This window comes from Ranitomeya imitator, chromosome 1 (genome assembly GCF_032444005.1).
Source record: "Ranitomeya imitator isolate aRanImi1 chromosome 1, aRanImi1.pri, whole genome shotgun sequence".
In the NCBI taxonomy this organism is placed as follows: Eukaryota; Metazoa; Chordata; class Amphibia; order Anura; family Dendrobatidae; genus Ranitomeya; species Ranitomeya imitator.
In genome coordinates, this window is record NC_091282.1 from 373,700,244 (window position 1) to 373,713,886 (window position 13,643).

Below are 13,643 nucleotides of genomic sequence, written 5' to 3' on the forward strand. Positions count from 1 at the left end.
TTTCTATTTCTGGCTCTGTTCCAGTACCACAGAGTCGTTATATTAAATTCCAAGGTTTTCTTTGATTTGCAAAAGATCAGCAAAGGAGACTTTAGAACCCTGCGGTGGCTATATGTCTTGAAGGTGGGCTGATCACTGGGAAAAGTTTTGGCTCTGTTGGGGGCAGCCATGTCTAGTCTTATTTCCTGGATGTGGTTTTGTATGCTTCAAGTAGAAATGGTGATGAACCAGCTGAAAAAAGTCCCAAGAAAGAAGGAAGTGTGTGGGGGAGGGGGATTGTGTGCTCATGACAGTGATATATTTATTTTTGGAATAGGAACACTTAGAAGAAAATATTGCTTACTTCTTTCACAATCTGACCGAACAGTGGGGAAAATAACTTACTTTGGCAACTTTTCTAAAAAAACAAAACCATAGAATGTAACTTCAATACATAAAAGCATATTACTCAATTGCTCATGTCTTTGTTTCTATGACAAAGATTTAAGATTCATAAGTTAAAGGTAATGGCAGCTATTTGACTATTAGATAAGGACTTAACTTAGGTTGATCAATTAAAATAAGTGAGATAATGAGAAACCTGAGGGTCATGTCATCCCATGCTTCTATGGATGTTATCATTTCTGATTTCCTTATGAACATGCATTTTTGGCTTGGCTAAATGTATATGTTATCTCAGTAGAGCACAGAGGATTCAGCTATCTGGTACTAGTTATCTTCAGGGAAAACAAACATACTGGGAAGGAAGAATGCATCTGAGATGTCTGCCAGGTCCCATAGACCATAATTTGTCATTGGAATCCATCAAAATCTGTGGAATTTCCAAACAAAATGTCATGGTGAACTAACTATATACTATATATATATATATATATATATATATATATATATATATATATATACATATATATATATATATATATATATATATATATATATATACTATATACAGTAGATTAGCTATGTTTCTTGTTGAGCAGATACATTTTACCATTTAATGGTCCATGGCTATTCTCTTATCAACATGCTCTGGGTCAGTGTTGCCAACTACGTAGGTTTGTAATGTTTTTAAAGATGGAGGAGCCTGTTCATGTAATTTTTGTTGGAATTATAATTTTAGAGTTTATGGCATAAAGTGGGGGACATACAGTAAGTGTTTGATCCCTTGCTGATTTTGTAAGTTTGCCCTCTGACAAAGAAACGAACAGTCTATAATTTTAAGAGTAGGTTAATTTTACCATTGAGAGATAGAATATCAAAAATAAAATCCAGAAAATCACATTCTATAAATTATATAAATGTATTTGCATTTTGCAAAGAGAAATTTCGTTTTTGATCCCTCTGGCAACCAAACAAGACTTAATATTTGGTGGCAAAACCCTTGTTGGCAAGCACAGCAGTCAAACCTTTTTTTGTAGTTGATGATGAGGCTTGCACACATGTCAGAAGGAATTTTGGTCCACTCCTCTTTGCAGATCATCTCTAAATCATTAAGATTTTGAGGCTGTCGCTTGGCAACTCGGAGGTTCAACTCCCTCTATAAGTTTTCTATGGGATTAAGGTCTGGAGACTGGTTAGGCCACTGCATGACCTTCATGTGCTTCTTTTTGAGCTACTCTTTTGTTGCCTTGGCTGTATGTTTTGGGTCATTTTCTTGCTCAGCCACGGCCCATTGTTAACGTCCTGACGGCGGGAAGGAGGTTACCACTCAGGATTTTACAGTACATGGCTCCATCCATTCTCCCATTGATGCAGTGAAGTAGTCCTGTGCCCTTAGCAGAGAAACACCCCCAAAACATAATGTTGCCATCTTCATGCTTACAGTGGGGTCATAGGCAGCATTTCTCTTCCTCCAAACACGGCGAGCTGAGTTAATGCAAAAGACCTCAATTTTTGTCTCATCTGACCACAGTACTCCCAGAATCATCCAGGTGTTCATTGGCAAACTTCAGACGGGCCTGCACATGTGCTTTCTTGAGCAGGGGGGCTTGCGGGCACTGCAGGATTTTAAACCTTTACGGCGTATTGTGTTACCAATGGTTTTCTTGGTGACTGTGGACTTGAGATCATTATCAAGTTCCCCCCGTGTAGTTTTAGGCTGATCTCTCACTTTCCTCATTATCAAGGATACCCCACGAGGTGAGATTTTGCATGGTGCCCCAGATCAATGTCGATTGACAGTCATTTTATATTTCTTCCATTTTCTTACTATTGCGCCAACAGTTGTCTCCTTATCAACCAGCTTCTTACTTATGGTTTTGCTGACCATTCCAGCTTTGTACAGGTCTATGATCTTGTCCCTGACATCCTTATAAAGCTCTTTGGTCTTGCCCATGTTGTAGAGGTTAGAGTATGACTGATTAATTGCGTCTATTTTTGATATTCTTTCTCTGTGTTAAAATTAACATTAACCTACCCTGTCTCCTTCTCACCCAGCGTCTTACTTATGGTTTTGTACCCCATTCCAGCTTTGTGCAGGTCTATGATCTTGTCCCTAAGATCCTTATTAAGCTCTTTGGTCTTGCCATGTTGTAGAAGTAATTCTGACTGATTAATTGAGTCTGTGGACAGGAGTCTTTTGTAAAGGTGACTATGTAAAGACAGCTGTCTTTAATTCAGGTAACGAGTTGATTAGCGTCTAACTGGTCTGTAGGAGCCAGAACTCTTAATGGTTGGTAGGGGATCAAATACTTATTTCTCACTGCAAAATGCAAATAAATTTATATAGTTTATACAATGTGATTTTCTGTATTGTATTTTTGATATTCTATCTCTCAATCTTAACATTAACCTACCCTTAAAATTATAGACTGTTCATATCTTTGTCCGTGGGTAAACTTATAAAATCAGCAAGGGATCAAATACTTATTTCCCCCACTGTATATTGTTTATGTGTTCATATCATCATCTTTATCTATATAGATAATTGTCTAAGGGTTTTTCCGTCTGTCTGTCTTTCTGTCTGTCTGTCTGTCTGTCTTTCTGTCTGTCTGTCTGTCCTGGAAATCCCGCGTCTCTGATTGGTCGAGGCCATCGTCACCATGGCACCCATTATGACATCATCATCACCATGGCAACCGTTATGACATCATCATCGCCATGGCAACCATTATGACATCATCAGCACCATGGCAACCATTGTGAGATCATCATCGCCATGACAACCATTATGACATCATCATCGCCATGTCAACCATTATGACACAATCATCAAATGCAACCATTATGACATCGTCGCCATGGCAACCTATTATGACACCATCGCCATGGCAACCATTATGACATAATCACCATGGCAACCAATATGACATCCTCATCACCATGGCAACCATTATGACATCATCATCACCATGGCAACCATTATGACATCATCATCACCATGGCAACCTTTATGACATCATCACCATGGCAACCATTATGACATCATCATCGCCATGGCAACCATTATGACATCATCATCACTATGGCAACCTTTATGACATCATCATCACCATGGCAACCATTATAACATCATCGCCATGGCAACCATTATGACATTATCGACATGGCAACCATTATGACATAACTGTCACCATTGCAACCTATTATGACATCATCAACACCTTGGCAACCATTATGACATCTTCATCGCCATGGCAACCTTTATGACATAACCGCTACCATTGCAACCGTCAAGATGGCAACCATTATGACATCATCGCCATGGCAACAACTTTGACATCATCATCGCCATGGCAACAACTATGACATCATCATCGCCATGGCAACCATTATGACATCATCATCGCCATGGCAACCTATTATTACACCATCGCCATGGCATCCATTATGACATCATCACCATGGCAACCGATATGACATCATCATCACCATGGCAACCATTATGACATCAGCATCACAATGGCAACCTTTATGACATCATCACCATGGCAACCATTATGACATCATCATCGCCATGGCAACCATTATGACATCATCACAATTGCAATCATAATGACATCATCATCACCATGGCAACCATTATGACATCATTATCACATCCAACTATTATGACATCATCATCTCCATGGCAACCTATTATGACACCATCATCATGGCAACCATTATGACATCATCATCATCACCATTGCAACCTATTATGACATCATCATCCCCATGGCAACCATTATGACATCAACATCACAATGGAACCATCTATATATATAATTGTCTAAGGGTTTTTCCGTCTGTCTGTCTTTCTGTCTGTCTGTCTGTCTGTCCTGGAAATCCTGCGTCTCTGATTGGTCGAGGCCATCGTCACCATGGCAACCATTATGACATCATCATCACCATGGCAACCGTTATGACATCATCATCATCGCCATGGCAACCATTATGACATCGTCAGCACCATGGCAACCATTGTGAGATCATCATCGCCATGGCAACCATTATGACATAACTGTCACCATTGCACACAATCATCAAATGCAACCATTATGACATCGTCGCCATGGCAACCTATTATGACACCATCGCCATGGCAACCTTTATGACATCATCATCACCATGGCAACCATTATAACATCATCGCCATGGCAACCATTATGACATCATCATCACCATGGCAACCATTATGACATCATCATCACCATGGCAACCTTTATGACATCATCACCATGGCAACCATTATGACATCATCATCGCCATGGCAACCATTATGACATCATCACAATTGCAACCATAATGACATCATCGCCATGGCAACCATTATGACATCATCGCCATCGCAACCATTATGACATCATTATCACCATGGCAACCATTATGCCATCATCACCATGGCAACCATTATAACATCATCGCCATGGCAACCATTATGACATTATCGACATGGCAACCATCTATATATATAATTGTCTAAGGGTTTTTCCGTCTGTCTGTCTGTCTGTCCTGGAAATCCCGCGTCTCTGATTGGTCGAGGCCGCCAGGCCTCAACCAATCAGTGACGGGCACGGTATCGATGTAGAAATCCCGTGTCTCTGATTGGTTGAGGCCTGGCGGCCTCGACCAATCAGCAACGGGCACAGCGACGATGATGTCATAAAGGACGTAGAAATCCCACGTTTCTGATTCAGCGACGGGCACAGTATCGACGTAGATGTCATAATGGTTGCTATGGCGACGATGATGTCATAAAGGTTGCCTCGACCAATCAGCGACGGGCATATAAGTATATACAATATACAGAAGGAGATGACATACAGCAGGTATATACTATTTACAGTTGAGATGACATACAGGTATCTATATATATAATTGTCTAAGGGTTTTTCCTTCTGTCTGTCTGTCTGTCCAGGAAATCGCGCATCTCTGATTCGGCCTCGACCAATCAGCGACGGGCACAGCATCGACATAGAAATCCCGCGTCTCTGATTGGTCGAGGCCACCAGGCCTCGACCAATCAGCGACGGGCACAGCGACGATGATGTCATAAAGGACGTAGACATCCCACGTTTCTGATTCAGCGACGGGCACAGTATCGACGTAGATGTCATAATGGTTGCTATGGCGACGATGATGTCATAAAGGTTGCCTCGACCAATCAGCGACGGGCACAGTCTGCCGCGAATTCTGGAATCATCATTGTCCATATACTACGAGGACATGCATATTCTAGAATACCCGATGCGTTAGAATCGGGCCACAATCTAGTTATGACATAATCATCGCCATAACAACCATTATGACATAATCGTCATCATGGCAACCACTATGATATCATCATCGCCATGGCAACCATTATGACATCATCATCGCCATGGCAACCATTATGACATTATCATCACCATGGCAACCACTATGACATCATCATCACCATGGCAACCGTTATGACATCATCATCACCATGGCAACCATTATAACATCATCGCCATGGCAACCATTACGACATTATCTTAATGGCAACCATGATGATATCATCATTGACATGACAACCATTATGACATACCCGTCACCATTGCAACCTATTATGACATCATCATCGCCTTGGCAACCATTATAACATCATCATTGCCATGACAACCATTATGACATCATCATCACCATGGCAACCATTATAACATCATTGCCATGGCAACCATTACGACATTATCATAATGGCAACCATGATGATATCATCATTGACATGGCAACCATTATGACATACCCATCACCATTGCAACCTATTATGACATCATCATCGCTTTGGCAACCATTATGACATCATCATTGCCATGACAACCATTATGGCATCATCACCATGGCAACCATTATGACATCATCATCACCATGGCAACCTTTATGACATAACCGTCACCATTGCAACCATCTATATATATAATTGTCTAAGGGTTTTTCCGTCTGTCTGTCTGTCTGTCTGTCCTGGAAATCCCGGCTCTCTGATTGGTCGAGGCCTGGCGGCCTCGACCAATCAGAGACCGGCACAGCATCGACGTAGAAATCCCGCGTCTCTGATTGGTCGAGGCCGCCAGGCCTCGACCAATCAGCAACGGGCACAGCGACGATGATGTCATAAAGGACGTAGACATCTCACGTTTCTGATTCAGCGACGGGCACAGTATCGACGTAGATGTCATAATGGTTACCATGGCGACGATGATGTCATAAAGGTTGCCTCGACCAATCAGCGACGGGCACAGTGTGCCGCGAATTCTGGAATCATCATTGTCCATATACTACTGGGACATGCATATTCTAGAATACCCAATGCGTTAGAATCGGGCCACCATCTAGTAACTTATTATTAATATTCAACTTTGTCCATAAAATTGTGGGTGACTGAAGTTTGCCCATGCCGTCCAAACAAAAAAGGTTGGTGACCCTACTGTGGGACTTGACTTGGTATCGGTCCTTATGTTGAGTTCTTTGTTACTGGTCCTGCAGCCTTGCTCTGTAATCATTTTGCTCCATATGCTTTACGCCATCTGTAATTATAAATTCACATCTACGCCTTAGGCTTTCTTATGTTGCCCTTGAGGATTCCATGCCCTGCGGATTGCATACCCTCTCATACTGCAGACTCTCCCAAAGTTACCCGTGCCAAATGCTTACTGAATGCTCACCTCAGCATGCGGAGGTCCTCACCCTGTAGAATATGTCTGTATTTAATCAATCTTTCATAAATCACTGTATAAATACAGATCCGGTCGACTGTCTGCGTATCATTATCTGAATCATGATATGTTGTGCGTAATTGAGGTTACATCAGAATTCCGCAGCAGTGCAATAAGATGCTGGCTAGTCTTCGCAACCCCAAATGGAGATTAACAGCAGCTACTTTATATCTGCTTCCTTGGGTAGAAATAGACGCGACCTTCTTTGATAATAAATGTTTCTAGAGGAGAAGTACGAATCTCTAATCTCCACTACTTCTGTATATTTGCTTTGTACAATAAAGGCAATGGAGAGTTAAGAATCAGAATCTGCCTTCGTGTCCCTTTTTTCTCTCTTGAGTATACAGTGCTTTTTCCGATCCAAATTTTACAGTTCCACCCTCCCTTTTTCTTTTTCTGCATTTAGTTCTCCCCTTTTCTATATATCCCGGTGCCCCAACTCCCCCCTTCCCTCTTTTTAGCCCTGTCGTTCTTTGTTTTGTAATGTTGGAATCACGAGTTTGGATAGTTCTGTTTCCATTTTCTGTGGAATGTTGGCAGCTTTTGTGATCACAGGACCCAGACCCCTGGCCAGGAAGAGGAGTCGAGGGGAGGGGAAGAGTAGTGCTAGCAGAGGAGGAAGGCTGATGGGAGAAAGAAAGACAGGAAGAAATCAATGAGGGAATAAAGCGAGACAGACGTTTGTAGAAAAGAGGAAACAATAACACAGCTGAATAAATGTCCTCGGTCTTCAAGCACATGTCATACATTTTTTTTTTAAGAACGATATGTTACACAAGTTTTCGATGATGAAACAAAAGGGGAAAAAGGGGACTAATATCAGTGGTATTGCCGTTACTGGAACATTATACATATCCGAAAAATGAAATATCTGCAGCTATTACAGAAAGTGGTTATCATTAGAGTTGAGCAAAGTTTTCTAAATTCGGTTCCGATTATGATCGGCGGCGAATGTTGTTTTTGCAATGTTCGCTGAACAAAGCCGAACATCATTGGAGTCAATAGAATTAGAAATAAATTAATATGTTCGGAACCGATCATCAAACATAAATTCGGCACAAATAAGTTACCAATATGGCACAAATTTGGCAAATTCAGATTCGGCGACTGATTCCGAACATATTTCCTCAACTCTAGGTATCATCACATGTAAACCCTGCAAATTAGCTGCAAATCAGTCGGCTGTGTACAACTTAGCATGTAGGCTCATCAATAATGCACAACTGGGTAATTCTGCAACGCAATTTATAAAAGTGCAATATACTTTTACATATGCACATGTTACGCTTCCCCACTATTCCATAATATCTTATCTAACATAATCATATTAGAGCACACAATATTCCGCATCTTATTCATTTTTAACTGGGTTCTTAATCTCACTAAATGATAGATACAGATTTTGACCCCAAAATGTCCTGAGACTGAATGGGCTGCACCACTGCTTTAAAGCCGTGTCTCCTTTAAAATACTTCCTCCAACGGCTGCACTGACTGCGCAGGGAACCGCAGCATGGCCCCATTCACATGAATACAGCTACGTAGCAGTTCTCTGCACAGTGAGCGGCAAGACCACAACAGTGAATGCGAAAACCAGGAAGAGGATGCAGCGCTGAACTAGTGCAGTAGCCCCCTCAGTTTCATGACTGGTGGGAGGCAAAAAGGGTTAGATCCCCACTGATGAAAAAGTAATGGAATACGCTAGCGAATTGCCAATAAGAGATCGGAAAATACTGTTTAAACTGTTCAATTGGGTGAACTTGACAGAATGGAGCACCTCACACTGTGTTAGGGCAAGCCTCCTCCCAGCTCTGGCACAGCTGAGCATATCTGCCTTGGAAGGCAACCAGAAGAACCAACTGTGCGCACTGCACCTCCACAGGCTCTTCTGCGCCCCCCCAACTTACATCAAAGACATAACATTAACAATAAGGGATTTGCTTTGTCTAGTGATCAAACCCTAGACTACTCCTTATAACCCCCCATTGCTCTGCCCTACCTTGTGCCCCCTGCCAGTCCTATACATGACCAGCATTCCATCCCCTTATACTAAAAACATCCCCCCAGGCTGTCCAGCGTCACTGTGGCCTCTTTTCTGTAGTTAAAATCAGAATAGTGTTGAGCTTTAGATTATAAAGCTCTGTGTACTCTAAGGGTAAGATCACACGTGGCGTTTTTGTTTCTTTTGTTTTCTGCAACAAAAACTAGAGTGTTGGCAGGAAAATGAAATGTGCATTTCTACAGCATTTGTACCATGCTTTGGCATCTGTTTTAGATGTGTTATACTTGTGTTTCTCTTCCATTTATTTGAGTGGGTGGAAAATACTGAAAGGTTTTACTTACTGCAGATTTGAAAAAAAAGCAATTTAGTGCTTCACATCTGCAAGGAAAAAATATTAATTTCAGAAATATCATTCACTTTGCTGGTACTGGAACATGCTGTGCTTTTTTTCTTGGTAAAAACGCGTGAGGAATATACAGCAAAAAATTAGCGCTGGTGGTGTTGGTGCAAGGATCTTGTGCTACCTCTTTAGCATGGTGCCACAGAGTCATTACGCACTGCCATACAGGTGATATTCTCCCTGAAAATATGCCATGTGGCCACTATGGGAACTGTGAGTAGAGGGGACCCTGTGCCAGTGCCAGTATCAGTTTCCCCCCCCATAACATTACACTTTCAGCAGAATTTGTATGGATGCAGATCCAGGTGAAAGCAATGATGGAACAGGGAACTGGCAGCTCCCTCCTGCAGTCATTCTCCACGTGCGTCTGAGTACCAGCGTCGGACTGGAGCACCTTGGGCCCACCAGAGAAAATCATTCTTGGGGCCCACTATGTAGCTACATAGAAATAAATACAAGACCACCAATTGTGCGATAAAACACGCTAATATCAGGGTATAATATAAGGTAGTACACGTCTTAATTATAGCACTAAGGTGGAACAGTGTAAGGTCACCAGCATCGTAATAGAACCCAAATAGGGTATATTTAATCCAGAAAAAATGGGACCAAAGAAAAGACCATATTGGACCACTGCACTCAAATCGACAAAAACCAATAGAAAGGAAGCAGCATAAAGTCCAGATAAATATGTAGAACAAACGTTATTAATGATAATTCCAGGTTTAAAAACGACAGGGGGAAATAATCCCCGTGCTGTACTCAGCACGCACCTACATGAACAGGGGACAGGTGCCTACAGTATAAATATATCCACAATGTAACTGAGACAGGTATCACAGAAAAATCAAAGTGACTGTGCAAGTAAATAAAGTTCAAACACCTGCATTAAACACACAGGTCCAGAGGATTGTATAAAAGAGCACATACACAATGAGTAAAACTAATATACATACCAGTCAGTGTAGAAAGAATCTCGGCGTGGACTGGCACCTCACCCCTGTCCCCCCCGACGCGCGTTTCGGCTATTGCCTTTCTCAATTATTTCTAATGCCTTTCTTAATTATGTAGCAGGGGTTGGAGTAGCCCCCTCAAACAAAATAAAGTAGCCCCCTCATAGGGTACAATGTATCCCCCTCACAGAATATAATGCAGCCCCCTATAGAATATAATGTAGCCCCCCCCATAGAATATAATGCAACCAGCCTCAGAGTATAATGCAGCCCCCATAGAGTATAATGTAGCCCCCTTAGAGTATAGTGCAATCCCCTCATAAGGTATAATGCAGCCCCTTCATGGAATATAATGTAGCCCCCTCATAGGGTATCACGCTGCCCCCTCTCATAGGGTATCATGCAGCTCACCCTCATAGGGCATCATACAGCTCCCCCATAGGGCATCATGCAGCTCACTCCCCCCATAGGGAATAATGCAGCTCACTCCCCCATAGAGCATCATGCAGCTCACCCCCATAGGGCATCATGCAGCTCACTCCCCCCATAGGGCATCATGCAGCTCATTCCCCCCATGGGGTCTCAGGCAGCTCACCCTCCCCATAGGGCATCATGCAGCTCACCCCTCCTTGCCCCATAGGGCATCATGCAGCTCACCCCCCCTTGCCCCATAGGGCATCATGCAGCTCACCCCCCCATAGAGCATCATGCAGCTCACCCCCCTTGCCCCATAGGGCATCATGCAGCTCACCCCCCTTGCCCCATAGGGCATCATGCAGCTTACACCCCCTCCTTGGCCCATAGGGCATCATGCAGCTCACCCCCCCTTGCCCCATAGGGCATCATGCAGCTCACCCCCCTTGCCCCATAGAGCATCATGCAGCTCACCCCCCCTTGCCCCATAGGGCATCATGCAGCTCACACCCCCTCCTTGTCCCATAGGGCATCATGCAGCTCACACCCCCTCCTTGCCTTATAGGGCATCATGCAGCTCACACTCCCCATACAATCAGCCAGGACTCAATAATAAAAAAACACAAAAAAAGCACAATACTCACCTCTCCTCCTCGCTCCCACGCTGACTCCAGCAGCGGCTCTGCTCCGATGTCAGGAGCTGCGCTGCTGTCGGCCTCACACACAGCAGATGCGCGAGAAGTGACGTCATCGCGCACCTGCTGTGTGTCAGCGGCGAGGGGAATCAAGGGAGAGGGAGCGTCATCTGACGCTCTCTCCCCATTAATGAGCGCTGGGGGGCGGCATTGGTTGCGGGACCCCTGGCTTACGGCCCTATAGCGGCCGTATGAGCTGGGGGCCCCTGAGGGAGCGGCGGAGGGGCCCTGGTCTGCGGACTCTGATAGCGGGCAATGTTTAGCCGCAATTTGCGGCAAACGCTGCCCGCTATTATAGTGAAATGAATTCACTCCTCTCCACGCCCATGGGGGCGTGGGGAAGCATGAATATTCATTTCACTTTAGCAGCGGGGACAGGCTTAGGCTTCCTGTCACCCGCTGCTTCTCCGCTGGTACTGAGGGCCCCATAGCAGCTGCATGGTGTGCCGCCATTAGCGACACCCCACTTGCTGGGGGCCCCTGGAGCAGCAGGGGCCCTAGGCACTGCTGGCACTGTATGCCAGCAGGTGTCAGGGCCTGGGCCCACCGGAGAACCGACCCTGCTGAGAACTGACATCTCAACGCAGCAGACGCTGAGCACAGTTTCAGCCCTAACACAACAGAGATCAGGGGATCGGGGAGAGGGTTTTTTTTTTAATCAATGAGTATATTGTGCGGACCATTATATTATATGGTGGGCTCCGTGTTGGCCATTTTATTATTTGGAGAGCTATGTTGGAGGCCATTATACTATTTGGAGGCTTCTCTGTCTGCCATTTTACTATTTGAAGAGCTATGTTGGGGGTCGTTACGCTATTTGGAGGGCTACGTTGGGGCCATGATACTATTTACTCAGTCATGTGGGGAACAATTATACTGTTTGTAGGGCTAGGTGGGGTCCAATTATACTGTTTGGAGGGCTATGTTGGGGCCAATTATTCTGTTGGAGGATTGTCTTGGGGCTAGTTATACTGTTTGGAGTGCTTTGTTTGGGACCATTATACTGTGTGAAGGGTTTAGTGGGGTCCATCATTCTGAGTGGAGGATTGTGTGGGGTCCATGATACTTCGTGGAGGGTTGTGTGGAAGCCATCATACTCTGTGGAGTGATGTGTGGGGTCTACTATACTGTATGAAGTGGTGTGAGGGCCATTTTACTGTATGGAGGACTATTTTACGTATGGAAGCTCATTATATTGTATGGAGGGCAATTATCCTACATGGAGTGCTATCACACTGCATGAATGACTATATGGGGGCTATTATTTTGTGTGGAGGTCTGTGATTGCGACATCATACTGTCTTGAGGCTCTGTGGGAGCCATCCCACTATGCCTGGGTCACTTTGGAGGCTTCATTCTGTGTTGGGGTCACTATAGGGGTATAATACTGTGTGTGTGGAGAGTACTGTAGAGGAATTCACTGTGGGGAAATCATACTGTTTGGGGAGGCACTTTAATTGGCATCATATATAATATTGGCATCATACTTTATGGGAGCAATAAAGGGGGCATCTTAGTGCGTGGGAACAATATGTGGCTGAATAGGAGCAAATTTACTTTGTTATTTAATGGTCTTCAGCTCAATCTCAAGTCATAGTGACTTGATGGCTGAACGATCTGTAGGGAGATCGAACTTGTTCAAGCCCAGATAGGTCCACCAGTCACTTTTCCGCACTTGTTTTGATAGTATCATGCCATAGAGTTGCAGGTCTTCCTCTTTGCCTTGTCTTCTTATTACCTTGTAAGGGCTGCACATTTGTGAGATATGCTTTTTTGTGACCTTGCAGAATTTTTTTTTTCGGGGGGGGGGGGGGGGGGGAGAGGAGGCAATTGGAACTTTTTCTATGGGACCCCTTGATTTCTGTGTATTCCTTAATTAGAAACATATTCTAGCAGAACATGCTGACATTTTTTTTACTACTATAGAGACTATAGAAAGATTTCTTACAGCTCCATACTCAACAGAACCATATGGCCATGTGCATGAGTCCTCACCCTGGAAAAGCTTTAAGATTTTTCATACAAG

General features: G+C 43.8%; 2 long non-coding RNA genes across 2 annotated transcripts in view; one reads left to right on the forward strand and one right to left on the reverse strand.

The window, feature by feature from the left end:
- The window catches only part of LOC138657808 (uncharacterized), a 48,177-nt gene extending 41,045 nt beyond the window's left edge, over positions 1–7,132 (reverse strand). Inside the window, exon 1 of the long non-coding RNA XR_011317196.1 lies at positions 7,104–7,132. This is a non-coding gene — a long non-coding RNA (uncharacterized lncRNA). The remainder of the gene's footprint in view (positions 1–7,103) is intronic.
- Positions 1–13,643, forward strand: part of LOC138657809 (uncharacterized) — a 193,503-nt gene that overhangs the window by 88,129 nt on the left and 91,731 nt on the right. The gene's annotated exons all lie outside the window — the stretch shown is intronic.